We start from the raw sequence: 26,498 nt of genomic DNA on the forward strand, positions 1-26,498 counted from the left end.
GGTGCTGACTTTCTCCTCGAGCAGAGTGACTTCAGGCACGAGGGCGGGCCTCGCAGTGTTGCAAGCACAGCGTTCTCTCATGGCAGCTCACACAAGGGCCGTGACAGAGTCTTCCTGGGCACCTCGCACCCACCAGCCATGTTGTCCCGAAGGGCGTTCGAGGGCTCTGGAGATGTAGCGCTCCTCAAGGAACGCGCAGTGTGTGGTTGCCCAGCACTCGGCACGCACGGGGGTCCTCCGAGGGAATCAACCAATGGACCTCGACGTTGCTCAGCCGGCCCACAGGTGTCTGGAGGCACTCAGGGACCTTGGAGGGAAAACGCTGCACGCCCGTGGGGCCTAGGAGTCCCCGGGCGTGTACTGCCTTGAAAGCAAAGCGACTAAGAACTCCCGGAAAGAGCTGCATGCCTCCCTTTCTGCACGGCTACTCAGGGCCTAACCTGGAGGCCAGTTCTCACGTTGAGGCTCCCTTTGGCTCTGGAGCCTGCCGTGCGGACCGCCACCGCGGCCGCGGCAGCCCCTGGTTTAGAGAGAGCAAACTCATGATTTTCCCCGAAGCACTCTTCCAGGGCTCACTGGCCTGTCGGGAGCCGGGAATGTCAGGGAGCGTCAAGGCAGGCATGAATGCCGCCCTCAAAATGGGAAAGCAGGGCTAGTTCCAGCAGGCCCCCGTGTTCATGGGCACACTCAGCGTACATCCCTGTGGTTTCTGACGAGTCCCAGGAGACACCGGTTACCCTGCGTTTCCTTCCCCGAGTCAACTTATCGCAGGAGGGAGTCCCGCATCCGGCGAACTGTCTCAACCAAGGAACGCCGTAGCCGCTCCTCTGGGCCTGGGGCTGCCTGCAGTGCCAAAGAAGGAACAGGACTTGAATTGCAGTAAGAACCCAAGCCGCCGTCCTCTAGGAGGCACGGTGCCTTCAGTCAGGAGGTCCTGGATGGAATGCGAAGACGAGGGTTACTCTGAGCGCAGCTCCGATTAGGGCAACGCGTAAGACCTCCGCGCCATGTGGGATGTGGCAGAACGGCGTTCGTGAACGTGTGCGAGTGCTGAGGAAACCAAGCTGCTCCAAAAGAGAGGGCAGTGCGTTTCCCTACGCTCGGCGTGCACAGAGGGGCTCTAAGGGGCTACGGGCCTGGATGGTGCTTAGCAGAGCCAGGTGCGCCTGGGGTTGGTTACTCAGTGTTCCTGCCGGGAACAGGGCGCCCCGGCTAGCCTCCCAGGTGTCCAGAAGGCTGTGCTGCCGTTCAAGGTATGCAGAGCAGAGGCCACCGCCTCCTGGAAAGTGCAGCACGCCTCCGCTTCTGCACGGCAAACCAGGGCCTTACTTCCAGGCATGGCTTCATGCTGGGTGTGCCGGGAGCCACACAGCACGCTAAGGTGCTGACTTTCTCCTCGAGCAGAGTGACTTCAGGCACGAGGGCGGGCCTCGCAGTGTTGCAAGCACAGCGTTCTCTCATGGCAGCTCACACAAGGGCCGTGACAGAGTCTTCCTGGGCACCTCGCACCCACCAGCCATGTTGTCCCGAAGGGCGTTCGAGGGCTCTGGAGATGTAGCGCTCCTCAAGGAACGCGCAGTGTGTGGTTGCCCAGCACTCGGCACGCACGGGGGTCCTCCGAGGGAATCAACCAATGGACCTCGACGTTGCTCAGCCGGCCCACAGGTGTCTGGAGGCACTCAGGGACCTTGGAGGGAAAACGCTGCACGCCCGTGGGGCCTAGGAGTCCCCGGGCGTGTACTGCCTTGAAAGCAAAGCGACTAAGAACTCCCGGAAAGAGCTGCATGCCTCCCTTTCTGCACGGCTACTCAGGGCCTAACCTGGAGGCCAGTTCTCACGTTGAGGCTCCCTTTGGCTCTGGAGCCTGCCGTGCGGACCGCCACCGCGGCCGCGGCAGCCCCTGGTTTAGAGAGAGCAAACTCATGATTTTCCCCGAAGCACTCTTCCAGGGCTCACTGGCCTGTTGGGAGCCGGGAATGTCAGGGAGCGTCAAGGCAGGCATGAATGCCGCCCTCAAAATGGGAAAGCAGGGCTAGCTCCAGCAGGCCCCCGTGTTCATGGGCACACTCAGCGTACATCCCTGTGGTTTCTGACGAGTCCCAGGAGACACCGGTTACCCTGCGTTTCCTTCCCCGAGTCAACTTATCGCAGGAGGGAGTCCCGCATCCGGCGAACTGTCTCAACCAAGGAACGCCGTAGCCGCTCCTCTGGGCCTGGGGCTGCCTGCAGTGCCAAAGAAGGAACAGGACTTGAATTGCAGTAAGAACCCAAGCCGCCGTCCTCTAGGAGGCACGGTGCCTTCAGTCAGGAGGTCCTGGATGGAATGCGAAGACGAGGGTTACTCTGAGCGCAGCTCCGATTAGGGCAACGCGTAAGACCTCCGCGCCATGTGGGATGTGGCAGAACGGCGTTCGTGAACGTGTGCGAGTGCTGAGGAAACCAAGCTGCTCCAAAAGAGAGGGCAGTGCGTTTCCCTACGCTCGGCGTGCACAGAGGGGCTCTAAGGGGCTACGGGCCTGGATGGTGCTTAGCAGAGCCAGGTGCGCCTGGGGTTGGTTACTCAGTGTTCCTGCCGGGAACAGGGCGCCCCGGCTAGCCTCCCAGGTGTCCAGAAGGCTGTGCTGCCGTTCAAGGTATGCAGAGCAGAGGCCACCGCCTCCTGGAAAGTGCAGCACGCCTCCGCTTCTGCACGGCAAACCAGGGCCTTACTTCCAGGCATGGCTTCATGCTGGGTGTGCCGGGAGCCACACAGCACGCTAAGGTGCTGACTTTCTCCTCGAGCAGAGTGACTTCAGGCACGAGGGCGGGCCTCGCAGTGTTGCAAGCACAGCGTTCTCTCATGGCAGCTCACACAAGGGCCGTGACAGAGTCTTCCTGGGCACCTCGCACCCACCAGCCATGTTGTCCCGAAGGGCGTTCGAGGGCTCTGGAGATGTAGCGCTCCTCAAGGAACGCGCAGTGTGTGGTTGCCCAGCACTCGGCACGCACGGGGGTCCTCCGAGGGAATCAACCAATGGACCTCGACGTTGCTCAGCCGGCCCACAGGTGTCTGGAGGCACTCAGGGACCTTGGAGGGAAAACGCTGCACGCCCGTGGGGCCTAGGAGTCCCCGGGCGTGTACTGCCTTGAAAGCAAAGCGACTAAGAACTCCCGGAAAGAGCTGCATGCCTCCCTTTCTGCACGGCTACTCAGGGCCTAACCTGGAGGCCAGTTCTCACGTTGAGGCTCCCTTTGGCTCTGGAGCCTGCCGTGCGGACCGCCACCGCGGCCGCAGCAGCCCCTGGTTTAGAGAGAGCAAACTCATGATTTTCCCCGAAGCACTCTTCCAGGGCTCACTGGCCTGTCGGGAGCCGGGAATGTCAGGGAGCGTCAAGGCAGGCATGAAGGCCGCCCTCAAAATGGGAAAGCAGGGCTAGTTCCAGCAGGCCCCCGTGTTCATGGGCACACTCAGCGTACATCCCTGTGGTTTCTGACGAGTCCCAGGAGACACCGGTTACCCTGCGTTTCCTTCCCCGAGTCAACTTATCGCAGGAGGGAGTCCCGCATCTAGCGAACTGTCTCAACCAAGGAACGCCGTAGCCGCTCCTCTGGGCCTGGGGCTGCCTGCAGTGCCAAAGAAGGAACAGGACTTGAATTGCAGTAAGAACCCAAGCCGCCGTCCTCTAGGAGGCACGGTGCCTTCAGTCAGGAGGTCCTGGATGGAATGCGAAGACGAGGGTTACTCTGAGCGCAGCTCCGATTAGGGCAACGCGTAAGACCTCCGCGCCATGTGGGATGTGGCAGAACGGCGTTCGTGAACGTGTGCGAGTGCTGAGGAAACCAAGCTGCTCCAAAAGAGAGGGCAGTGCGTTTCCCTACGCTCGGCGTGCACAGAGGGGCTCTAAGGGGCTACGGGCCTGGATGGTGCTTAGCAGAGCCAGGTGCGCCTGGGGTTGGTTACTCAGTGTTCCTGCCGGGAACAGGGCGCCCCGGCTAGCCTCCCAGGTGTCCAGAAGGCTGTGCTGCCGTTCAAGGTATGCAGAGCAGAGGCCACCGCCTCCTGGAAAGTGCAGCACGCCTCCGCTTCTGCACGGCAAACCAGGGCCTTACTTCCAGGCATGGCTTCATGCTGGGTGTGCCGGGAGCCACACAGCACGCTAAGGTGCTGACTTTCTCCTCGAGCAGAGTGACTTCAGGCACGAGGGCGGGCCTCGCAGTGTTGCAAGCACAGCGTTCTCTCATGGCAGCTCACACAAGGGCCATGACAGAGTCTTCCTGGGCACCTCGCACCCACCAGCCATGTTGTCCCGAAGGGCGTTCGAGGGCTCTGGAGATGTAGCGCTCCTCAAGGAACGCGCAGTGTGTGGTTGCCCAGCACTCGGCACGCACGGGGGTCCTCCGAGGGAATCAACCAATGGACCTCGACGTTGCTCAGCCGGCCCACAGGTGTCTGGAGGCACTCAGGGACCTTGGAGGGAAAACGCTGCATGCCCGTGGGGCCTAGGAGTCCCCGGGCGTGTACTGCCTTGAAAGCAAAGCGACTAAGAACTCCCGGAAAGAGCTGCATGCCTCCCTTTCTGCACGGCTACTCAGGGCCTAACCTGGAGGCCAGTTCTCACGTTGAGGCTCCCTTTGGCTCTGGAGCCTGCCGTGCGGACCGCCACCGCGGCCGCGGCAGCCCCTGGTTTAGAGAGAGCAAACTCATGATTTTCCCCGAAGCACTCTTCCAGGGCTCACTGGCCTGTCGGGAGCCGGGAATGTCAGGGAGCGTCAAGGCAGGCATGAAGGCCGCCCTCAAAATGGGAAAGCAGGGCTAGTTCCAGCAGGCCCCCGTGTTCATGGGCACACTCAGCGTACATCCCTGTGGTTTCTGACGAGTCCCAGGAGACACCGGTTACCCTGCGTTTCCTTCCCCGAGTCAACTTATCGCAGGAGGGAGTCCCGCATCCAGCGAACTGTCTCAACCAAGGAACGCCGTAGCCGATCCTCTGGGCCTGGGGCTGCCTGCAGTGCCAAAGAAGGAACAGGACTTGAATTGCAGTAAGAACCCAAGCCGCCGTCCTCTAGGAGGCACGGTGCCTTCAGTCAGGAGGTCCTGGATGGAATGCGAAGACGAGGGTTACTCTGAGCGCAGCTCCGATTAGGGCAACGCGTAAGACCTCCGCGCCATGTGGGATGTGGCAGAACGGCGTTCGTGAACGTGTGCGAGTGCTGAGGAAACCAAGCTGCTCCAAAAGAGAGGGCAGTGCGTTTCCCTACGCTCGGCGTGCACAGAGGGGCTCTAAGGGGCTACGGGCCTGGATGGTGCTTAGCAGAGCCAGGTGCGCCTGGGGTTGGTTACTCAGTGTTCCTGCCGGGAACAGGGCGCCCCGGCTAGCCTCCCAGGTGTCCAGAAGGCTGTGCTGCTGTTCAAGGTATGCAGAGCAGAGGCCACCGCCTCCTGGAAAGTGCAGCACGCCTCCGCTTCTGCACGGCAAACCAGGGCCTTACTTCCAGGCATGGCTTCATGCTGGGTGTGCCGGGAGCCACACAGCACGCTAAGGTGCTGACTTTCTCCTCGAGCAGAGTGACTTCAGGCACGAGGGCGGGCCTCGCAGTGTTGCAAGCACAGCGTTCTCTCATGGCAGCTCACACAAGGGCCATGACAGAGTCTTCCTGGGCACCTCGCACCCACCAGCCATGTTGTCCCGAAGGGCGTTCGAGGGCTCTGGAGATGTAGCGCTCCTCAAGGAACGCGCAGTGTGTGGTTGCCCAGCACTCGGCACGCACGGGGGTCCTCCGAGGGAATCAACCAATGGACCTCGACGTTGCTCAGCCGGCCCACAGGTGTCTGGAGGCACTCAGGGACCTTGGAGGGAAAACGCTGCACGCCCGTGGGGCCTAGGAGTCCCCGGGCGTGTACTGCCTTGAAAGCAAAGCGACTAAGAACTCCCGGAAAGAGCTGCATGCCTCCCTTTCTGCACGGCTACTCAGGGCCTAACCTGGAGGCCAGTTCTCACGTTGAGGCTCCCTTTGGCTCTGGAGCCTGCCGTGCGGACCGCAACCGCGGCCGCGGAAGCCCCTGGTTTAGAGAGAGCAAACTCATGATTTTCCCCGAAGCACTCTTCCAGGGCTCACTGGCCTGTCGGGAGCCGGGAATGTCAGGGAGCGTCAAGGCAGGCATGAATGCCGCCCTCAAAATGGGAAAGCAGGGCTAGTTCCAGCAGGCCCCCGTGTTCATGGGCACACTCAGCGTACATCCCTGTGGTTTCTGACGAGTCCCAGGAGACACCGGTTACCCTGCGTTTCCTTCCCCGAGTCAACTTATCGCAGGAGGGAGTCCCGCATCCGGCGAACTGTCTCAACCAAGGAACGCCGTAGCCGCTCCTCTGGGCCTGGGGCTGCCTGCAGTGCCAAAGAAGGAACAGGACTTGAATTGCAGTAAGAACCCAAGCCGCCGTCCTCTAGGAGGCACGGTGCCTTCAGTCAGGAGGTCCTGGATGGAATGCGAAGACGAGGGTTACTCTGAGCGCAGCTCCGATTAGGGCAACGCGTAAGACCTCCGCGCCATGTGGGATGTGGCAGAACGGCGTTCGTGAACGTGTGCGAGTGCTGAGGAAACCAAGCTGCTCCAAAAGAGAGGGCAGTGCGTTTCCCTACGCTCGGCGTGCACAGAGGGGCTCTAAGGGGCTACGGGCCTGGATGGTGCTTAGCAGAGCCAGGTGCGCCTGGGGTTACTCAGTGTTCCTGCCGGGAACAGGGCGCCCCGGCTAGCCTCCCAGGTGTCCAGAAGGCTGTGCTGCCGTTCAAGGTATGCAGAGCAGAGGCCACCGCCTCCTGGAAAGTGCAGCACGCCTCCGCTTCTGCACGGCAAACCAGGGACTTACTTCCAGGCATGGCTTCATGCGGGGTGTGCCGGGAGCCACACAGCACGCTAAGGTGCTGACTTTCTCCTCGAGCAGAGTGACTTCAGGCACGAGGGCGGGCCTCGCAGTGTTGCAAGCACAGCGTTCTCTCATGGCAGCTCACACAAGGGCCATGACAGAGTCTTCCTGGGCACCTCGCACCCACCAGCCATGTTGTCCCGAAGGGCGTTCGAGGGCTCTGGAGATGTAGCGCTCCTCAAGGAACGCGCAGTGTGTGGTTGCCCAGCACTCGGCACGCACGGGGGTCCTCCGAGGGAATCAACCAATGGACCTCGACGTTGCTCAGCCGGCCCACAGGTGTCTGGAGGCACTCAGGGACCTTGGAGGGAAAACGCTGCACGCCCGTGGGGCCTAGGAGTCCCCGGGCGTGTACTGCCTTGAAAGCAAAGCGACTAAGAACTCCCGGAAAGAGCTGCATGCCTCCCTTTCTGCACGGCTACTCAGGGCCTAACCTGGAGGCCAGTTCTCACGTTGAGGCTCCCTTTGGCTCTGGAGCCTGCCGTGCGGACCGCCACCGCGGCCGCGGCAGCCCCTGGTTTAGAGAGAGCAAACTCATGATTTTCCCCGAAGCACTCTTCCAGGGCTCACTGGCCTGTCGGGAGCCGGGAATGTCAGGGAGCGTCAAGGCAGGCATGAATGCCGCCCTCAAAATGGGAAAGCAGGGCTAGTTCCAGCAGGCCCCCGTGTTCATGGGCACACTCAGCGTACATCCCTGTGGTTTCTGACGAGTCCCAGGAGACACCGGTTACCCTGCGTTTCCTTCCCCGAGTCAACTTATCGCAGGAGGGAGTCCCGCATCCGGCGAACTGTCTCAACCAAGGAACGCCGTAGCCGCTCCTCTGGGCCTGGGGCTGCCTGCAGTGCCAAAGAAGGAACAGGACTTGAATTGCAGTAAGAACCCAAGCCGCCGTCCTCTAGGAGGCACGGTGCCTTCAGTCAGGAGGTCCTGGATGGAATGCGAAGACGAGGGTTACTCTGAGCGCAGCTCCGATTAGGGCAACGCGTAAGACCTCCGCGCCATGTGGGATGTGGCAGAACGGCGTTCGTGAACGTGTGCGAGTGCTGAGGAAACCAAGCTGCTCCAAAAGAGAGGGCAGTGCGTTTCCCTACGCTCGGCGTGCACAGAGGGGCTCTAAGGGGCTACGGGCCTGGATGGTGCTTAGCAGAGCCAGGTGCGCCTGGGGTTGGTTACTCAGTGTTCCTGCCGGGAACAGGGCGCCCCGGCTAGCCTCCCAGGTGTCCAGAAGGCTGTGCTGCCGTTCAAGGTATGCAGAGCAGAGGCCACCGCCTCCTGGAAAGTGCAGCACGCCTCCGCTTCTGCACGGCAAACCAGGGCCTTACTTCCAGGCATGGCTTCATGCTGGGTGTGCCGGGAGCCACACAGCACGCTAAGGTGCTGACTTTCTCCTCGAGCAGAGTGACTTCAGGCACGAGGGCGGGCCTCGCAGTGTTGCAAGCACAGCGTTCTCTCATGGCAGCTCACACAAGGGCCATGACAGAGTCTTCCTGGGCACCTCGCACCCACCAGCCATGTTGTCCCGAAGGGCGTTCGAGGGCTCTGGAGATGTAGCGCTCCTCAAGGAACGCGCAGTGTGTGGTTGCCCAGCACTCGGCACGCACGGGGGTCCTCCGAGGGAATCAACCAATGGACCTCGACGTTGCTCAGCCGGCCCACAGGTGTCTGGAGGCACTCAGGGACCTTGGAGGGAAAACGCTGCACGCCCCTGGGGCCTAGGAGTCCCCGGGCGTGTACTGCCTTGAAAGCAAAGCGACTAAGAACTCCCGGAAAGAGCTGCATGCCTCCCTTTCTGCACGGCTACTCAGGGCCTAACCCGGAGGCCAGTTCTCACGTTGAGGCTCCCTTTGGCTCTGGAGCCTGCCGTGCGGACCGCCACCGCGGCCGCGGAAGCCCCTGGTTTAGAGAGAGCAAACTCATGATTTTCCCCGAAGCACTCTTCCAGGGCTCACTGGCCTGTCGGGAGCCGGGAATGTCAGGGAGCGTCAAGGCAGGCATGAATGCCGCCCTCAAAATGGGAAAGCAGGGCTAGTTCCAGCAGGCCCCCGTGTTCATGGGCACACTCAGCGTACATCCCTGTGGTTTCTGACGAGTCCCAGGAGACACCGGTTACCCTGCGTTTCCTTCCCCGAGTCAACTTATCGCAGGAGGGAGTCCCGCATCCGGCGAACTGTCTCAACCAAGGAACGCCGTAGCCGCTCCTCTGGGCCTGGGGCTGCCTGCAGTGCCAAAGAAGGAACAGGACTTGAATTGCAGTAAGAACCCAAGCCGCCGTCCTCTAGGAGGCACGGTGCCTTCAGTCAGGAGGTCCTGGATGGAATGCGAAGACGAGGGTTACTCTGAGCGCAGCTCCGATTAGGGCAACGCGTAAGACCTCCGCGCCATGTGGGATGTGGCAGAACGGCGTTCGTGAACGTGTGCGAGTGCTGAGGAAACCAAGCTGCTCCAAAAGAGAGGGCAGTGCGTTTCCCTACGCTCGGCGTGCACAGAGGGGCTCTAAGGGGCTACGGGCCTGGATGGTGCTTAGCAGAGCCAGGTGCGCCTGGGGTTACTCAGTGTTCCTGCCGGGAACAGGGCGCCCCGGCTAGCCTCCCAGGTGTCCAGAAGGCTGTGCTGCCGTTCAAGGTATGCAGAGCAGAGGCCACCGCCTCCTGGAAAGTGCAGCACGCCTCCGCTTCTGCACGGCAAACCAGGGTCTTACTTCCAGGCATGGCTTCATGCTGGGTGTGCCGGGAGCCACACAGCACGCTAAGGTGCTGACTTTCTCCTCGAGCAGAGTGACTTCAGGCACGAGGGCGGGCCTCGCAGTGTTGCAAGCACAGCGTTCTCTCATGGCAGCTCACACAAGGGCCATGACAGAGTCTTCCTGGGCACCTCGCACCCACCAGCCATGTTGTCCCGAAGGGCGTTCGAGGGCTCTGGAGATGTAGCGCTCCTCAAGGAACGCGCAGTGTGTGGTTGCCCAGCACTCGGCACGCACGGGGGTCCTCCGAGGGAATCAACCAATGGACCTCGACGTTGCTCAGCCGGCCCACAGGTGTCTGGAGGCACTCAGGGACCTTGGAGGGAAAACGCTGCACGCCCGTGGGGCCTAGGAGTCCCCGGGCGTGTACTGCCTTGAAAGCAAAGCGACTAAGAACTCCCGGAAAGAGCTGCATGCCTCCCTTTCTGCACGGCTACTCAGGGCCTAACCTGGAGGCCAGTTCTCACGTTGAGGCTCCCTTTGGCTCTGGAGCCTGCCGTGCGGACCGCCACCGCGGCCGCGGCAGCCCCTGGTGTAGAGAGAGCAAACTCATGATTTTCCCCGAAGCACTCTTCCAGGGCTCACTGGCCTGTCGGGAGCCGGGAATGTCAGGGAGCGTCAAGGCAGGCATGAATGCCGCCCTCAAAATGGGAAAGCAGGGCTAGTTCCAGCAGGCCCCCGTGTTCATGGGCACACTCAGCGTACATCCCTGTGGTTTCTGACGAGTCCCAGGAGACACCGGTTACCCTGCGTTTCCTTCCCCGAGTCAACTTATCGCAGGAGGGAGTCCCGCATCCGGCGAACTGTCTCAACCAAGGAACGCCGTAGCCGCTCCTCTGGGCCTGGGGCTGCCTGCAGTGCCAAAGAAGGAACAGGACTTGAATTGCAGTAAGAACCCAAGCCGCCGTCCTCTAGGAGGCACGGTGCCTTCAGTCAGGAGGTCCTGGATGGAATGCGAAGACGAGGGTTACTCTGAGCGCAGCTCCGATTAGTGCAACGCGTAAGACCTCCGCGCCATGTGGGATGTGGCAGAACGGCGTTCGTGAACGTGTGCGAGTGCTGAGGAAACCAAGCTGATCCAAAAGAGAGGGCAGTGCGTTTCCCTACGCTCGGCGTGCACAGAGGGGCTCTAAGGGGCTACGGGCCTGGATGGTGCTTAGCAGAGCCAGGTGCGCCTGGGGTTACTCAGTGTTCCTGCCGGGAACAGGGCGCCCCGGCTAGCCTCCCAGGTGTCCAGAAGGCTGTGCTGCCGTTCAAGGTATGCAGAGCAGAGGCCACCGCCTCCTGGAAAGTGCAGCACGCCTCCGCTTCTGCACGGCAAACCAGGGCCTTACTTCCAGGCATGGCTTCATGCTGGGTGTGCCGGGAGCCACACAGCACGCTAAGGTGCTGACTTTCTCCTCGAGCAGAGTGACTTCAGGCACGAGGGCGGGCCTCGCAGTGTTGCAAGCACAGCGTTCTCTCATGGCAGCTCACACAAGGGCCATGACAGAGTCTTCCTGGGCACCTCGCACCCACCAGCCATGTTGTCCCGAAGGGCGTTCGAGGGCTCTGGAGAGGTAGCGCTCCTCAAGGAACGCGCAGTGTGTGGTTGCCCAGCACTCGGCACGCATGGGGGTCCTCCGAGGGAATCAACCAATGGACCTCGACGTTGCTCAGCCGGCCCACAGGTGTCTGGAGGCACTCAGGGACCTTGGAGGGAAAACGCTGCACGCCCGTGGGGCCTAGGAGTCCCCGGGCGTGTACTGCCTTGAAAGCAAAGCGACTAAGAACTCCCGGAAAGAGCTGCATGCCTCCCTTTCTGCACGGCTACTCAGGGCCTAACCTGGAGGCCAGTTCTCACGTTGAGGCTCCCTTTGGCTCTGGAGCCTGCCGTGCGGACCGCCACCGCGGCCGCGGAAGCCCCTGGTTTAGAGAGAGCAAACTCATGATTTTCCCCGAAGCACTCTTCCAGGGCTCACTGGCCTGTCGGGAGCCGGGAATGTCAGGGAGCGTCAAGGCAGGCATGAATGCCGCCCTCAAAATGGAAAAGCAGGGCTAGTTCCAGCAGGCCCCCGTGTTCATGGGCACACTCAGCGTACATCCCTGTGGTTTCTGACGAGTCCCAGGAGACACCGGTTACCCTGCGTTTCCTTCCCCGAGTCAACTTATCGCAGGAGGGAGTCCCGCATCCGGCGAACTGTCTCAACCAAGGAACGCCGTAGCCGCTCCTCTGGGCCTGGGGCTGCCTGCAGTGCCAAAGAAGGAACAGGACTTGAATTGCAGTAAGAACCCAAGCCGCCGTCCTCTAGGAGGCACGGTGCCTTCAGTCAGGAGGTCCTGGATGGAATGCGAAGACGAGGGTTACTCTGAGCGCAGCTCCGATTAGGGCAACGCGTAAGACCTCCGCGCCATGTGGGATGTGGCAGAACGGCGTTCGTGAACGTGTGCGAGTGCTGAGGAAACCAAGCTGCTCCAAAAGAGAGGGCAGTGCGTTTCCCTACGCTCGGCGTGCACAGAGGGGCTCTAAGGGGCTACGGGCCTGGATGGTGCTTAGCAGAGCCAGGTGCGCCTGGGGTTGGTTACTCAGTGTTCCTGCCGGGAACAGGGCGCCCCGGCTAGCCTCCCAGGTGTCCAGAAGGCTGTGCTGCCGTTCAAGGTATGCAGAGCAGAGGCCACCGCCTCCTGGAAAGTGCAGCACGCCTCCGCTTCTGCACGGCAAACCAGGGCCTTACTTCCAGGCATGGCTTCATGCTGGGTGTGCCGGGAGCCACACAGCACGCTAAGGTGCTGACTTTCTCCTCGAGCAGAGTGACTTCAGGCACGAGGGCGGGCCTCGCAGTGTTGCAAGCACAGCGTTCTCTCATGGCAGCTCACACAAGGGCCATGACAGAGTCTTCCTGGGCACCTCGCACCCACCAGCCATGTTGTCCCGAAGGGCGTTCGAGGGCTCTGGAGATGTAGCGCTCCTCAAGGAACGCGCAGTGTGTGGTTGCCCAGCACTCGGCACGCACGGGGGTCCTCCGAGGGAATCAACCAATGGACCTCGACGTTGCTCAGCCGGCCCACAGGTGTCTGGAGGCACTCAGGGACCTTGGAGGGAAAACGCTGCACGCCCCTGGGGCCTAGGAGTCCCCGGGCGTGTACTGCCTTGAAAGCAAAGCGACTAAGAACTCCCGGAAAGAGCTGCATGCCTCCCTTTCTGCACGGCTACTCAGGGCCTAACCCGGAGGCCAGTTCTCACGTTGAGGCTCCCTTTGGCTCTGGAGCCTGCCGTGCGGACCGCCACCGCGGCCGCGGAAGCCCCTGGTTTAGAGAGAGCAAACTCATGATTTTCCCCGAAGCACTCTTCCAGGGCTCACTGGCCTGTCGGGAGCCGGGAATGTCAGGGAGCGTCAAGGCAGGCATGAATGCCGCCCTCAAAATGGGAAAGCAGGGCTAGTTCCAGCAGGCCCCCGTGTTCATGGGCACACTCAGCGTACATCCCTGTGGTTTCTGACGAGTCCCAGGAGACACCGGTTACCCTGCGTTTCCTTCCCCGAGTCAACTTATCGCAGGAGGGAGTCCCGCATCCGGCGAACTGTCTCAACCAAGGAACGCCGTAGCCGCTCCTCTGGGCCTGGGGCTGCCTGCAGTGCCAAAGAAGGAACAGGACTTGAATTGCAGTAAGAACCCAAGCCGCCGTCCTCTAGGAGGCACGGTGCCTTCAGTCAGGAGGTCCTGGATGGAATGCGAAGACGAGGGTTACTCTGAGCGCAGCTCCGATTAGGGCAACGCGTAAGACCTCCGCGCCATGTGGGATGTGGCAGAACGGCGTTCGTGAACGTGTGCGAGTGCTGAGGAAACCAAGCTGCTCCAAAAGAGAGGGCAGTGCGTTTCCCTACGCTCGGCGTGCACAGAGGGGCTCTAAGGGGCTACGGGCCTGGATGGTGCTTAGCAGAGCCAGGTGCGCCTGGGGTTACTCAGTGTTCCTGCCGGGAACAGGGCGCCCCGGCTAGCCTCCCAGGTGTCCAGAAGGCTGTGCTGCCGTTCAAGGTATGCAGAGCAGAGGCCACCGCCTCCTGGAAAGTGCAGCACGCCTCCGCTTCTGCACGGCAAACCAGGGCCTTACTTCCAGGCATGGCTTCATGCTGGGTGTGCCGGGAGCCACACAGCACGCTAAGGTGCTGACTTTCTCCTCGAGCAGAGTGACTTCAGGCACGAGGGCGGGCCTCGCAGTGTTGCAAGCACAGCGTTCTCTCATGGCAGCTCACACAAGGGCCATGACAGAGTCTTCCTGGGCACCTCGCACCCACCAGCCATGTTGTCCCGAAGGGCGTTCGAGGGCTCTGGAGATGTAGCGCTCCTCAAGGAACGCGCAGTGTGTGGTTGCCCAGCACTCGGCACGCACGGGGGTCCTCCGAGGGAATCAACCAATGGACCTCGACGTTGCTCAGCCGGCCCACAGGTGTCTGGAGGCACTCAGGGACCTTGGAGGGAAAACGCTGCACGCCCGTGGGGCCTAGGAGTCCCCGGGCGTGTACTGCCTTGAAAGCAAAGCGACTAAGAACTCCCGGAAAGAGCTGCATGCCTCCCTTTCTGCACGGCTACTCAGGGCCTAACCTGGAGGCCAGTTCTCACGTTGAGGCTCCCTTTGGCTCTGGAGCCTGCCGTGCGGACCGCCACCGCGGCCGCGGCAGCCCCTGGTTTAGAGAGAGCAAACTCATGATTTTCCCCGAAGCACTCTTCCAGGGCTCACTGGCCTGTCGGGAGCCGGGAATGTCAGGGAGCGTCAAGGCAGGCATGAATGCCGCCCTCAAAATGGGAAAGCAGGGCTAGTTCCAGCAGGCCCCCGTGTTCATGGGCACACTCAGCGTACATCCCTGTGGTTTCTGACGAGTCCCAGGAGACACCGGTTACCCTGCGTTTCCTTCCCCGAGTCAACTTATCGCAGGAGGGAGTCCCGCATCCGGCGAACTGTCTCAACCAAGGAACGCCGTAGCCGCTCCTCTGGGCCTGGGGCTGCCTGCAGTGCCAAAGAAGGAACAGGACTTGAATTGCAGTAAGAACCCAAGCCGCCGTCCTCTAGGAGGCACGGTGCCTTCAGTCAGGAGGTCCTGGATGGAATGCGAAGACGAGGGTTACTCTGAGCGCAGCTCCGATTAGTGCAACGCGTAAGACCTCCGCGCCATGTGGGATGTGGCAGAACGGCGTTCGTGAACGTGTGCGAGTGCTGAGGAAACCAAGCTGATCCAAAAGAGAGGGCAGTGCGTTTCCCTACGCTCGGCGTGCACAGAGGGGCTCTAAGGGGCTACGGGCCTGGATGGTGCTTAGCAGAGCCAGGTGCGCCTGGGGTTACTCAGTGTTCCTGCCGGGAACAGGGCGCCCCGGCTAGCCTCCCAGGTGTCCAGAAGGCTGTGCTGCCGTTCAAGGTATGCAGAGCAGAGGCCACCGCCTCCTGGAAAGTGCAGCACGCCTCCGCTTCTGCACGGCAAACCAGGGCCTTACTTCCAGGCATGGCTTCATGCTGGGTGTGCCGGGAGCCACACAGCACGCTAAGGTGCTGACTTTCTCCTCGAGCAGAGTGACTTCAGGCACGAGGGCGGGCCTCGCAGTGTTGCAAGCACAGCGTTCTCTCATGGCAGCTCACACAAGGGCCATGACAGAGTCTTCCTGGGCACCTCGCACCCACCAGCCATGTTGTCCCGAAGGGCGTTCGAGGGCTCTGGAGAGGTAGCGCTCCTCAAGGAACGCGCAGTGTGTGGTTGCCCAGCACTCGGCACGCATGGGGGTCCTCCGAGGGAATCAACCAATGGACCTCGACGTTGCTCAGCCGGCCCACAGGTGTCTGGAGGCACTCAGGGACCTTGGAGGGAAAACGCTGCACGCCCGTGGGGCCTAGGAGTCCCCGGGCGTGTACTGCCTTGAAAGCAAAGCGACTAAGAACTCCCGGAAAGAGCTGCATGCCTCCCTTTCTGCACGGCTACTCAGGGCCTAACCTGGAGGCCAGTTCTCACGTTGAGGCTCCCTTTGGCTCTGGAGCCTGCCGTGCGGACCGCCACCGCGGCCGCGGAAGCCCCTGGTTTAGAGAGAGCAAACTCATGATTTTCCCCGAAGCACTCTTCCAGGGCTCACTGGCCTGTCGGGAGCCGGGAATGTCAGGGAGCGTCAAGGCAGGCATGAATGCCGCCCTCAAAATGGAAAAGCAGGGCTAGTTCCAGCAGGCCCCCGTGTTCATGGGCACACTCAGCGTACATCCCTGTGGTTTCTGACGAGTCCCAGGAGACACCGGTTACCCTGCGTTTCCTTCCCCGAGTCAACTTATCGCAGGAGGGAGTCCCGCATCCGGCGAACTGTCTCAACCAAGGAACGCCGTAGCCGCTCCTCTGGGCCTGGGGCTGCCTGCAGTGCCAAAGAAGGAACAGGACTTGAATTGCAGTAAGAACCCAAGCCGCCGTCCTCTAGGAGGCACGGTGCCTTCAGTCAGGAGGTCCTGGATGGAATGCGAAGACGAGGGTTACTCTGAGCGCAGCTCCGATTAGGGCAACGCGTAAGACCTCCGCGCCATGTGGGATGTGGCAGAACGGCGTTCGTGAACGTGTGCGAGTGCTGAGGAAACCAAGCTGCTCCAAAAGAGAGGGCAGTGCGTTTCCCTACGCTCGGCGTGCACAGAGGGGCTCTAAGGGGCTACGGGCCTGGATGGTGCTTAGCAGAGCCAGGTGCGCCTGGGGTTACTCAGTGTTCCTGCCGGGAACAGGGCGCCCCGGCTAGCCTCCCAGGTGTCCAGAAGGCTGTGCTGCCGTTCAAGGTATGCAGAGCAGAGGCCACCGCCTCCTGGAAAGTGCAGCACGCCTCCGCTTCTGCACGGCAAACCAGGGCCTTACTTCCAGGCATGGCTTCATGCTGGGTGTGCCGGGAGCCACACAGCACGCTAAGGTGCTGACTTTCTCCTCGAGCAGAGTGACTTCAGGCACGAGGGCGGGCCTCGCAGTGTTGCAAGCACAGCGTTCTCTCATGGCAGCTCACACAAGGGCCATGACAGAGTCTTCCTGGGCACCTCGCACCCACCAGCCATGTTGTCCCGAAGGGCGTTCGAGGGCTCTGGAGAGGTAGCGCTCCTCAAGGAACGCGCAGTGTGTGGTTGCCCAGCACTCGGCACGCACGGGGGTCCTCCGAGGGAATCAACCAATGGACCTCGACGTTGCTCAGCCGGCCCACAGGTGTCTGGAGGCACTCAGGGACCTTGGAGGGAAAACGCTGCACGCCCGTGGGGCCTAGGAGTCCCCGGGCGTGTACTGCCTTGAAAGCAAAGCGACTAAGAACTCCCGGAAAGAGCTGCATGCCTCCCTTTCTGCACGGCTACTCAGGGCCTAACCTGGAGGCCAGTTCTCACGTTGAGGCTCCCTTTGGCTCTGGAGCCTGCCGTGCGGACCGCCACCGCGGCCGCGGCAGCCCCTGGTTTAGAGAGAGCAAACTCATGATTTTCCCCGAAGCACTCTTCCAGGGCTCACTGGCCTGTCGGGAGCCGGGAATGTCAGGGAGCGTCAAGGCAGGCATGAATGCCGCCCTCAAAATGGGAAAGCAGGGCTAGTTCCAGCAGGCCCCCGTGTTCATGGGCACACTCAGCGTACATCCCTGTGGTTTCTGACGAGTCCCAGGAGACACCGGTTACCCTGCGTTTCCTTCCCCGAGTCAACTTATCGCAGGAGGGAGTCCCGCATCCAGCGAACTGTCTCAACCAAGGAACGCCGTAGCCGCTCCTCTGGGCCTGGGGCTGCCTGCAGTGCCAAAGAAGGAACAGGACTTGAATTGCAGTAAGAACCCAAGCCGCCGTCCTCTAGGAGGCACGGTGCCTTCAGTCAGGAGGTCCTGGATGGAATGCGAAGACGAGGGTTACTCTGAGCGCAGCTCCGATTAGGGCAACGCGTAAGACCTCCGCGCCATGTGGGATGTGGCAGAACGGCGTTCGTGAACGTGTGCGAGTGCTGAGGAAACCAAGCTGCTCCAAAAGAGAGGGCAGTGCGTTTCCCTACGCTCGGCGTGCACAGAGGGGCTCTAAGGGGCTACGGGCCTGGATGGTGCTTAGCAGAGCCAGGTGCGCCTGGGGTTACTCAGTGTTCCTGCCGGGAACAGGGCGTCCCGGCTAGCCTCCCAGGTGTCCAGAAGGCTGTGCTGCCGTTCAAGGTATGCAGAGCAGAGGCCACCGCCTCCTGGAAAGTGCAGCACGCCTCCGCTTCTGCACGGCAAACCAGGGCCTTACTTCCAGGCATGGCTTCATGCGGGGTGTGCCGGGAGCCACACAGCACGCTAAGGTGCTGACTTTCTCCTCGAGCAGAGTGACTTCAGGCACGAGGGCGGGCCTCGCAGTGTTGCAAGCACAGCGTTCTCTCATGGCAGCTCACACAAGGGCCATGACAGAGTCTTCCTGGGCACCTCGCACCCACCAGCCATGTTGTCCCGAAGGGCGTTCGAGGGCTCTGGAGATGTAGTGCTCCTCAAGGAACGCGCAGTGTGTGGTTGCCCAGCACTCGGCACGCACGGGGGTCCTCCGAGGGAATCAACCAATGGACCTCGACGTTGCTCAGCCGGCCCACAGGTGTCTGGAGGCACTCAGGGACCTTGGAGGGAAAACGCTGCACGCCCGTGGGGCCTAGGAGTCCCCGGGCGTGTACTGCCTTGAAAGCAAAGCGACTAAGAACTCCCGGAAAGAGCTGCATGCCTCCCTTTCTGCACGGCTACTCAGGGCCTAACCTGGAGGCCAGTTCTCACGTTGAGGCTCCCTTTGGCTCTGGAGCCTGCCGTGCGGACCGCCACCGCGGCCGCGGAAGCCCCTGGTTTAGAGAGAGCAAACTCATGATTTTCCCCGAAGCACTCTTCCAGGGCTCACTGGCCTGTCGGGAGCCGGGAATGTCAGGGAGCGTCAAGGCAGGCATGAATGCCGCCCTCAAAATGGGAAAGCAGGGCTAGTTCCAGCAGGCCCCCATGTTCATGGGCACACTCAGCGTACATCCCTGTGGTTTCTGACGAGTCCCAGGAGACACCGGTTACCCTGCGTTTCCTTCCCCGAGTCAAATTATCGCAGGAGGGAGTCCCGCATCCGGCGAACTGTCTCAACCAAGGAACGCCGTAGCCGCTCCTCTGGGCCTGGGGCTGCCTGCAGTGCCAAAGAAGGAACAGGACTTGAATTGCAGTAAGAACCCAAGCCGCCGTCCTCTAGGAGGCACGGTGCCTTCAGTCAGGAGGTCCTGGATGGAATGCGAAGACGAGGGTTACTCTGAGCGCAGCTCCGATTAGGGCAACGCGTAAGACCTCCGCGCCATGTGGGATGTGGCAGAACGGCGTTCGTGAACGTGTGCGAGTGCTGAGGAAACCAAGCTGCTCCAAAAGAGAGGGCAGTGCGTTTCCCTACGCTCGGCGTGCACAGAGGGGCTCTAAGGGGCTACGGGCCTGGATGGTGCTTAGCAGAGCCAGGTGCGCCTGGGGTTGGTTACTCAGTGTTCCTGCCGGGAACAGGGCGCCCCGGCTAGCCTCCCAGGTGTCCAGAAGGCTGTGCTGCTGTTCAAGGTATGCAGAGCAGAGGCCACCGCCTCCTGGAAAGTGCAGCACGCCTCCGCTTCTGCACGGCAAACCAGGGCCTTACTTCCAGGCATGGCTTCATGCTGGGTGTGCCGGGAGCCACACAGCACGCTAAGGTGCTGACTTTCTCCTCGAGCAGAGTGACTTCAGGCACGAGGGCGGGCCTCGCAGTGTTGCAAGCACAGCGTTCTCTCATGGCAGCTCACACAAGGGCCATGACAGAGTCTTCCTGGGCACCTCGCACCCACCAGCCATGTTGTCCCGAAGGGCGTTCGAGGGCTCTGGAGATGTAGCGCTCCTCAAGGAACGCGCAGTGTGTGGTTGCCCAGCACTCGGCACGCACGGGGGTCCTCCGAGGGAATCAACCAATGGACCTCGACGTTGCTCAGCCGGCCCACAGGTGTCTGGAGGCACTCAGGGACCTTGGAGGGAAAACGCTGCACGCCCGTGGGGCCTAGGAGTCCCCGGGCGTGTACTGCCTTGAAAGCAAAGCGACTAAGAACTCCCGGAAAGAGCTGCATGCCTCCCTTTCTGCACGGCTACTCAGGGCCTAACCTGGAGGCCAGTTCTCACGTTGAGGCTCCCTTTGGCTCTGGAGCCTGCCGTGCGGACCGCCACCGCGGCCGCGGAAGCCCCTGGTTTAGAGAGAGCAAACTCATGATTTTCCCCGAAGCACTCTTCCAGGGCTCACTGGCCTGTCGGGAGCCGGGAATGTCAGGGAGCGTCAAGGCAGGCATGAATGCCGCCCTCAAAATGGGAAAGCAGGGCTAGTTCCAGCAGGCCCCCGTGTTCATGGGCACACTCAGCGTACATCCCTGTGGTTTCTGACGAGTCCCAGGAGACACCGGTTACCCTGCGTTTCCTTCCCCGAGTCAACTTATCGCAGGAGGGAGTCCCGCATCCGGCGAACTGTCTCAACCAAGGAACGCCGTAGCCGCTCCTCTGGGCCTGGGGCTGCCTGCAGTGCCAAAGAAGGAACAGGACTTGAATTGCAGTAAGAACCCAAGCCGCCGTCCTCTAGGAGGCACGGTGCCTTCAGTCAGGAGGTCCTGGATGGAATGCGAAGACGAGGGTTACTCTGAGCGCAGCTCCGATTAGGGCAACGCGTAAGACCTCCGCGCCATGTGGGATGTGGCAGAACGGCGTTCGTGAACGTGTGCGAGTGCTGAGGAAACCAAGCTGCTCCAAAAGAGAGGGCAGTGCGTTTCCCTACGCTCGGCGTGCACAGAGGGGCTCTAAGGGGCTACGGGCCTGGATGGTGCTTAGCAGAGCCAGGTGCGCCTGGGGTTACTCAGTGTTCCTGCCGGGAACAGGGCGCCCCGGCTAGCCTCCCAGGTGTCCAGAAGGCTGTGCTGCCGTTCAAGGTATGCAGAGCAGAGGCCACCGCCTCCTGGAAAGTGCAGCACGCCTCCGCTTCTGCACGGCAAACCAGGGACTTACTTCCAGGCATGGCTTCATGCGGGGTGTGCCGGGAGCCACACAGCACGCTAAGGTGCTGACTTTCTCCTCGAGCAGAGTGACTTCAGGCACGAGGGCGGGCCTCGCAGTGTTGCAAGCACAGCGTTCTCTCATGGCAGCTCACACAAGGGCCATGACAGAGTCTTCCTGGGCACCTCGCACCCACCAGCCATGTTGTCCCGAAGGGCGTTCGAGGGCTCTGGAGATGTAGCGCTCCTCAAGGAACGCGCAGTGTGTGGTTGCCCAGCACTCGGCACGCACGGGGGTCCTCCGAGGGAATCAACCAATGGACCTCGACGTTGCTCAGCCGGCCCACAGGTGTCTGGAGGCACTCAGGGACCTTGGAGGGAAAACGCTGCACGCCCGTGGGGCCTAGGAGTCCCCGGGCGTGTACTGCCTTGAAAGCAAAGCGACTAAGAACTCCCGGAAAGAGCTGCATGCCTCCCTTTCTGCACGGCTACTCAGGGCCTAACCTGGAGGCCAGTTCTCACGTTGAGGCTCCCTTTGGCTCTGGAGCCTGCCGTGCGGACCGCCACCGCGGCCGCGGCAGCCCCTGGTTTAGAGAGAGCAAACTCATGATTTTCCCCGAAGCACTCTTCCAGGGCTCACTGGCCTGTCGGGAGCCGGGAATGTCAGGGAGCGTCAAGGCAGGCATGAATGCCGCCCTCAAAATGGGAAAGCAGGGCTAGTTCCAGCAGGCCCCCGTGTTCATGGGCACACTCAGCGTACATCCCTGTGGTTTCTGACGAGTCCCAGGAGACACCGGTTACCCTGCGTTTCCTTCCCCGAGTCAACTTATCGCAGGAGGGAGTCCCGCATCCGGCGAACTGTCTCAACCAAGGAACGCCGTAGCCGCTCCTCTGGGCCTGGGGCTGCCTGCAGTGCCAAAGAAGGAACAGGACTTGAATTGCAGTAAGAACCCAAGCCGCCGTCCTCTAGGAGGCACGGTGCCTTCAGTCAGGAGGTCCTGGATGGAATGCGAAGACGAGGGTTACTCTGAGCGCAGCTCCGATTAGGGCAACGCGTAAGACCTCCGCGCCATGTGGGATGTGGCAGAACGGCGTTCGTGAACGTGTGCGAGTGCTGAGGAAACCAAGCTGCTCCAAAAGAGAGGGCAGTGCGTTTCCCTACGCTCGGCGTGCACAGAGGGGCTCTAAGGGGCTACGGGCCTGGATGGTGCTTAGCAGAGCCAGGTGCGCCTGGGGTTGGTTACTCAGTGTTCCTGCCGGGAACAGGGCGCCCCGGCTAGCCTCCCAGGTGTCCAGAAGGCTGTGCTGCCGTTCAAGGTATGCAGAGCAGAGGCCACCGCCTCCTGGAAAGTGCAGCACGCCTCCGCTTCTGCACGGCAAACCAGGGCCTTACTTCCAGGCATGGCTTCATGCGGGGTGTGCCGGGAGCCACACAGCACGCTAAGGTGCTGACTTTCTCCTCGAGCAGAGTGACTTCAGGCACGAGGGCGGGCCTCGCAGTGTTGCAAGCACAGCGTTCTCTCATGGCAGCTCACACAAGGGCCATGACAGAGTCTTCCTGGGCACCTCGCACCCACCAGCCATGTTGTCCCGAAGGGCGTTCGAGGGCTCTGGAGATGTAGCGCTCCTCAAGGAACGCGCAGTGTGTGGTTGCCCAGCACTCGGCACGCACGGGGGTCCTCCGAGGGAATCAACCAATGGACCTCGACGTTGCTCAGCCGGCCCACAGGTGTCTGGAGGCACTCAGGGACCTTGGAGGGAAAACGCTGCACGCCCCTGGGGCCTAGGAGTCCCCGGGCGTGTACTGCCTTGAAAGCAAAGCGACTAAGAACTCCCGGAAAGAGCTGCATGCCTCCCTTTCTGCACGGCTACTCAGGGCCTAACCCGGAGGCCAGTTCTCACGTTGAGGCTCCCTTTGGCTCTGGAGCCTGCCGTGCGGACCGCCACTGCGGCCGCGGAAGCCCCTGGTTTAGAGAGAGCAAACTCATGATTTTCCCCGAAGCACTCTTCCAGGGCTCACTGGCCTGTCGGGAGCCGGGAATGTCAGGGAGCGTCAAGGCAGGCATGAATGCCGCCCTCAAAATGGGAAAGCAGGGCTAGTTCCAGCAGGCCCCCGTGTTCATGGGCACACTCAGCGTACATCCCTGTGGTTTCTGACGAGTCCCAGGAGACACCGGTTACCCTGCGTTTCCTTCCCCGAGTCAACTTATCGCAGGAGGGAGTCCCGCATCCGGCGAACTGTCTCAACCAAGGAACGCCGTAGCCGCTCCTCTGGGCCTGGGGCTGCCTGCAGTGCCAAAGAAGGAACAGGACTTGAATTGCAGTAAGAACCCAAGCCGCCGTCCTCTAGGAGGCACGGTGCCTTCAGTCAGGAGGTCCTGGATGGAATGCGAAGACGAGGGTTACTCTGAGCGCAGCTCCGATTAGGGCAACGCGTAAGACCTCCGCGCCATGTGGGATGTGGCAGAACGGCGTTCGTGAACGTGTGCGAGTGCTGAGGAAACCAAGCTGCTCCAAAAGAGAGGGCAGTGCGTTTCCCTACGCTCGGCGTGCACAGAGGGGCTCTAAGGGGCTACGGGCCTGGATGGTGCTTAGCAGAGCCAGGTGCGCCTGGGGTTACTCAGTGTTCCTGCCGGGAACAGGGCGCCCCGGCTAGCCTCCCAGGTGTCCAGAAGGCTGTGCTGCCGTTCAAGGTATGCAGAGCAGAGGCCACCGCCTCCTGGAAAGTGCAGCACGCCTCCGCTTCTGCACGGCAAACCAGGGCCTTACTTCCAGGCATGGCTTCATGCTGGGTGTGCCGGGAGCCACACAGCACGCTAAGGTGCTGACTTTCTCCTCGAGCAGAGTGACTTCAGGCACGAGGGCGGGCCTCGCAGTGTTGCAAGCACAGCGTTCTCTCATGGCAGCTCACACAAGGGCCATGACAGAGTCTTCCTGGGCACCTCGCACCCACCAGCCATGTTGTCCCGAAGGGCGTTCGAGGGCTCTGGAGATGTAGCGCTCCTCAAGGAACGCGCAGTGTGTGGTTGCCCAGCACTCGGCACGCACGGGGGTCCTCCGAGGGAATCAACCAATGGACCTCGACGTTGCTCAGCCGGCCCACAGGTGTCTGGAGGCACTCAGGGACCTTGGAGGGAAAACGCTGCACGCCCGTGGGGCCTAGGAGTCCCCGGGCGTGTACTGCCTTGAAAGCAAAGCGACTAAGAACTCCCGGAAAGAGCTGCATGCCTCCCTTTCTGCACGGCTACTCAGGGCCTAACCTGGAGGCCAGTTCTCACGTTGAGGCTCCCTTTGGCTCTGGAGCCTGCCGTGCGGACCGCCACCGCGGCCGCGGCAGCCCCTGGTTTAGAGAGAGCAAACTCATGATTTTCCCCGAAGCACTCTTCCAGGGCTCACTGGCCTGTCGGGAGCCGGGAATGTCAGGGAGCGTCAAGGCAGGCATGAATGCCGCCCTCAAAATGGGAAAGCAGGGCTAGTTCCAGCAGGCCCCCGTGTTCATGGGCACACTCAGCGTACATCCCTGTGGTTTCTGACGAGTCCCAGGAGACACCGGTTACCCTGCGTTTCCTTCCCCGAGTCAACTTATCGCAGGAGGGAGTCCCGCATCCGGCGAACTGTCTCAACCAAGGAACGCCGTAGCCGCTCCTCTGGGCCTGGGGCTGCCTGCAGTGCCAAAGAAGGAACAGGACTTGAATTGCAGTAAGAACCCAAGCCGCCGTCCTCTAGGAGGCACGGTGCCTTCAGTCAGGAGGTCCTGGATGGAATGCGAAGACGAGGGTTACTCTGAGCGCAGCTCCGATTAGTGCAACGCGTAAGACCTCCGCGCCATGTGGGATGTGGCAGAACGGCGTTCGTGAACGTGTGCGAGTGCTGAGGAAACCAAGCTGATCCAAAAGAGAGGGCAGTGCGTTTCCCTACGCTCGGCGTGCACAGAGGGGCTCTAAGGGGCTACGGGCCTGGATGGTGCTTAGCAGAGCCAGGTGCGCCTGGGGTTACTCAGTGTTCCTGCCGGGAACAGGGCGCCCCGGCTAGCCTCCCAGGTGTCCAGAAGGCTGTGCTGCCGTTCAAGGTATGCAGAGCAGAGGCCACCGCCTCCTGGAAAGTGCAGCACGCCTCCGCTTCTGCACGGCAAACCAGGGCCTTACTTCCAGGCATGGCTTCATGCTGGGTGTGCCGGGAGCCACACAGCACGCTAAGGTGCTGACTTTCTCCTCGAGCAGAGTGACTTCAGGCACGAGGGCGGGCCTCGCAGTGTTGCAAGCACAGCGTTCTCTCATGGCAGCTCACACAAGGGCCATGACAGAGTCTTCCTGGGCACCTCGCACCCACCAGCCATGTTGTCCCGAAGGGCGTTCGAGGGCTCTGGAGAGGTAGCGCTCCTCAAGGAACGCGCAGTGTGTGGTTGCCCAGCACTCGGCACGCATGGGGGTCCTCCGAGGGAATCAACCAATGGACCTCGACGTTGCTCAGCCGGCCCACAGGTGTCTGGAGGCACTCAGGGACCTTGGAGGGAAAACGCTGCACGCCCGTGGGGCCTAGGAGTCCCCGGGCGTGTACTGCCTTGAAAGCAAAGCGACTAAGAACTCCCGGAAAGAGCTGCATGCCTCCCTTTCTGCACGGCTACTCAGGGCCTAACCTGGAGGCCAGTTCTCACGTTGAGGCTCCCTTTGGCTCTGGAGCCTGCCGTGCGGACCGCCACCGCGGCCGCGGAAGCCCCTGGTTTAGAGAGAGCAAACTCATGATTTTCCCCGAAGCACTCTTCCAGGGCTCACTGGCCTGTCGGGAGCCGGGAATGTCAGGGAGCGTCAAGGCAGGCATGAATGCCGCCCTCAAAATGGGAAAGCAGGGCTAGTTCCAGCAGGCCCCCGTGTTCATGGGCACACTCAGCGTACATCCCTGTGGTTTCTGACGAGTCCCAGGAGACACCGGTTACCCTGCGTTTCCTTCCCCGAGTCAACTTATCGCAGGAGGGAGTCCCGCATCCGGCGAACTGTCTCAACCAAGGAACGCCGTAGCCGCTCCTCTGGGCCTGGGGCTGCCTGCAGTGCCAAAGAAGGAACAGGACTTGAATTGCAGTAAGAACCCAAGCCGCCGTCCTCTAGGAGGCACGGTGCCTTCAGTCAGGAGGTCCTGGATGGAATGCGAAGACGAGGGTTACTCTGAGCGCAGCTCCGATTAGGGCAACGCGTAAGACCTCCGCGCCATGTGGGATGTGGCAGAACGGCGTTCGTGAACGTGTGCGAGTGCTGAGGAAACCAAGCTGCTCCAAAAGAGAGGGCAGTGCGTTTCCCTACGCTCGGCGTGCACAGAGGGGCTCTAAGGGGCTACGGGCCTGGATGGTGCTTAGCAGAGCCAGGTGCGCCTGGGGTTACTCAGTGTTCCTGCCGGGAACAGGGCGCCCCGGCTAGCCTCCCAGGTGTCCAGAAGGCTGTGCTGCCGTTCAAGGTATGCAGAGCAGAGGCCACCGCCTCCTGGAAAGTGCAGCACGCCTCCGCTTCTGCACGGCAAACCAGGGCCTTACTTCCAGGCATGGCTTCATGCTGGGTGTGCCGGGAGCCACACAGCACGCTAAGGTGCTGACTTTCTCCTCGAGCAGAGTGACTTCAGGCACGAGGGCGGGCCTCGCAGTGTTGCAAGCACAGCGTTCTCTCATGGCAGCTCACACAAGGGCCATGACAGAGTCTTCCTGGGCACCTCGCACCCACCAGCCATGTTGTCCCGAAGGGCGTTCGAGGGCTCTGGAGAGGTAGCGCTCCTCAAGGAACGCGCAGTGTGTGGTTGCCCAGCACTCGGCACGCACGGGGGTCCTCCGAGGGAATCAACCAATGGACCTCGACGTTGCTCAGCCGGCCCACAGGTGTCTGGAGGCACTCAGGGACCTTGGAGGGAAAACG

This window comes from Lagenorhynchus albirostris, chromosome 8, assembly GCF_949774975.1.
Source record: "Lagenorhynchus albirostris chromosome 8, mLagAlb1.1, whole genome shotgun sequence".
In the NCBI taxonomy this organism is placed as follows: Eukaryota; Metazoa; Chordata; class Mammalia; order Artiodactyla; family Delphinidae; genus Lagenorhynchus; species Lagenorhynchus albirostris.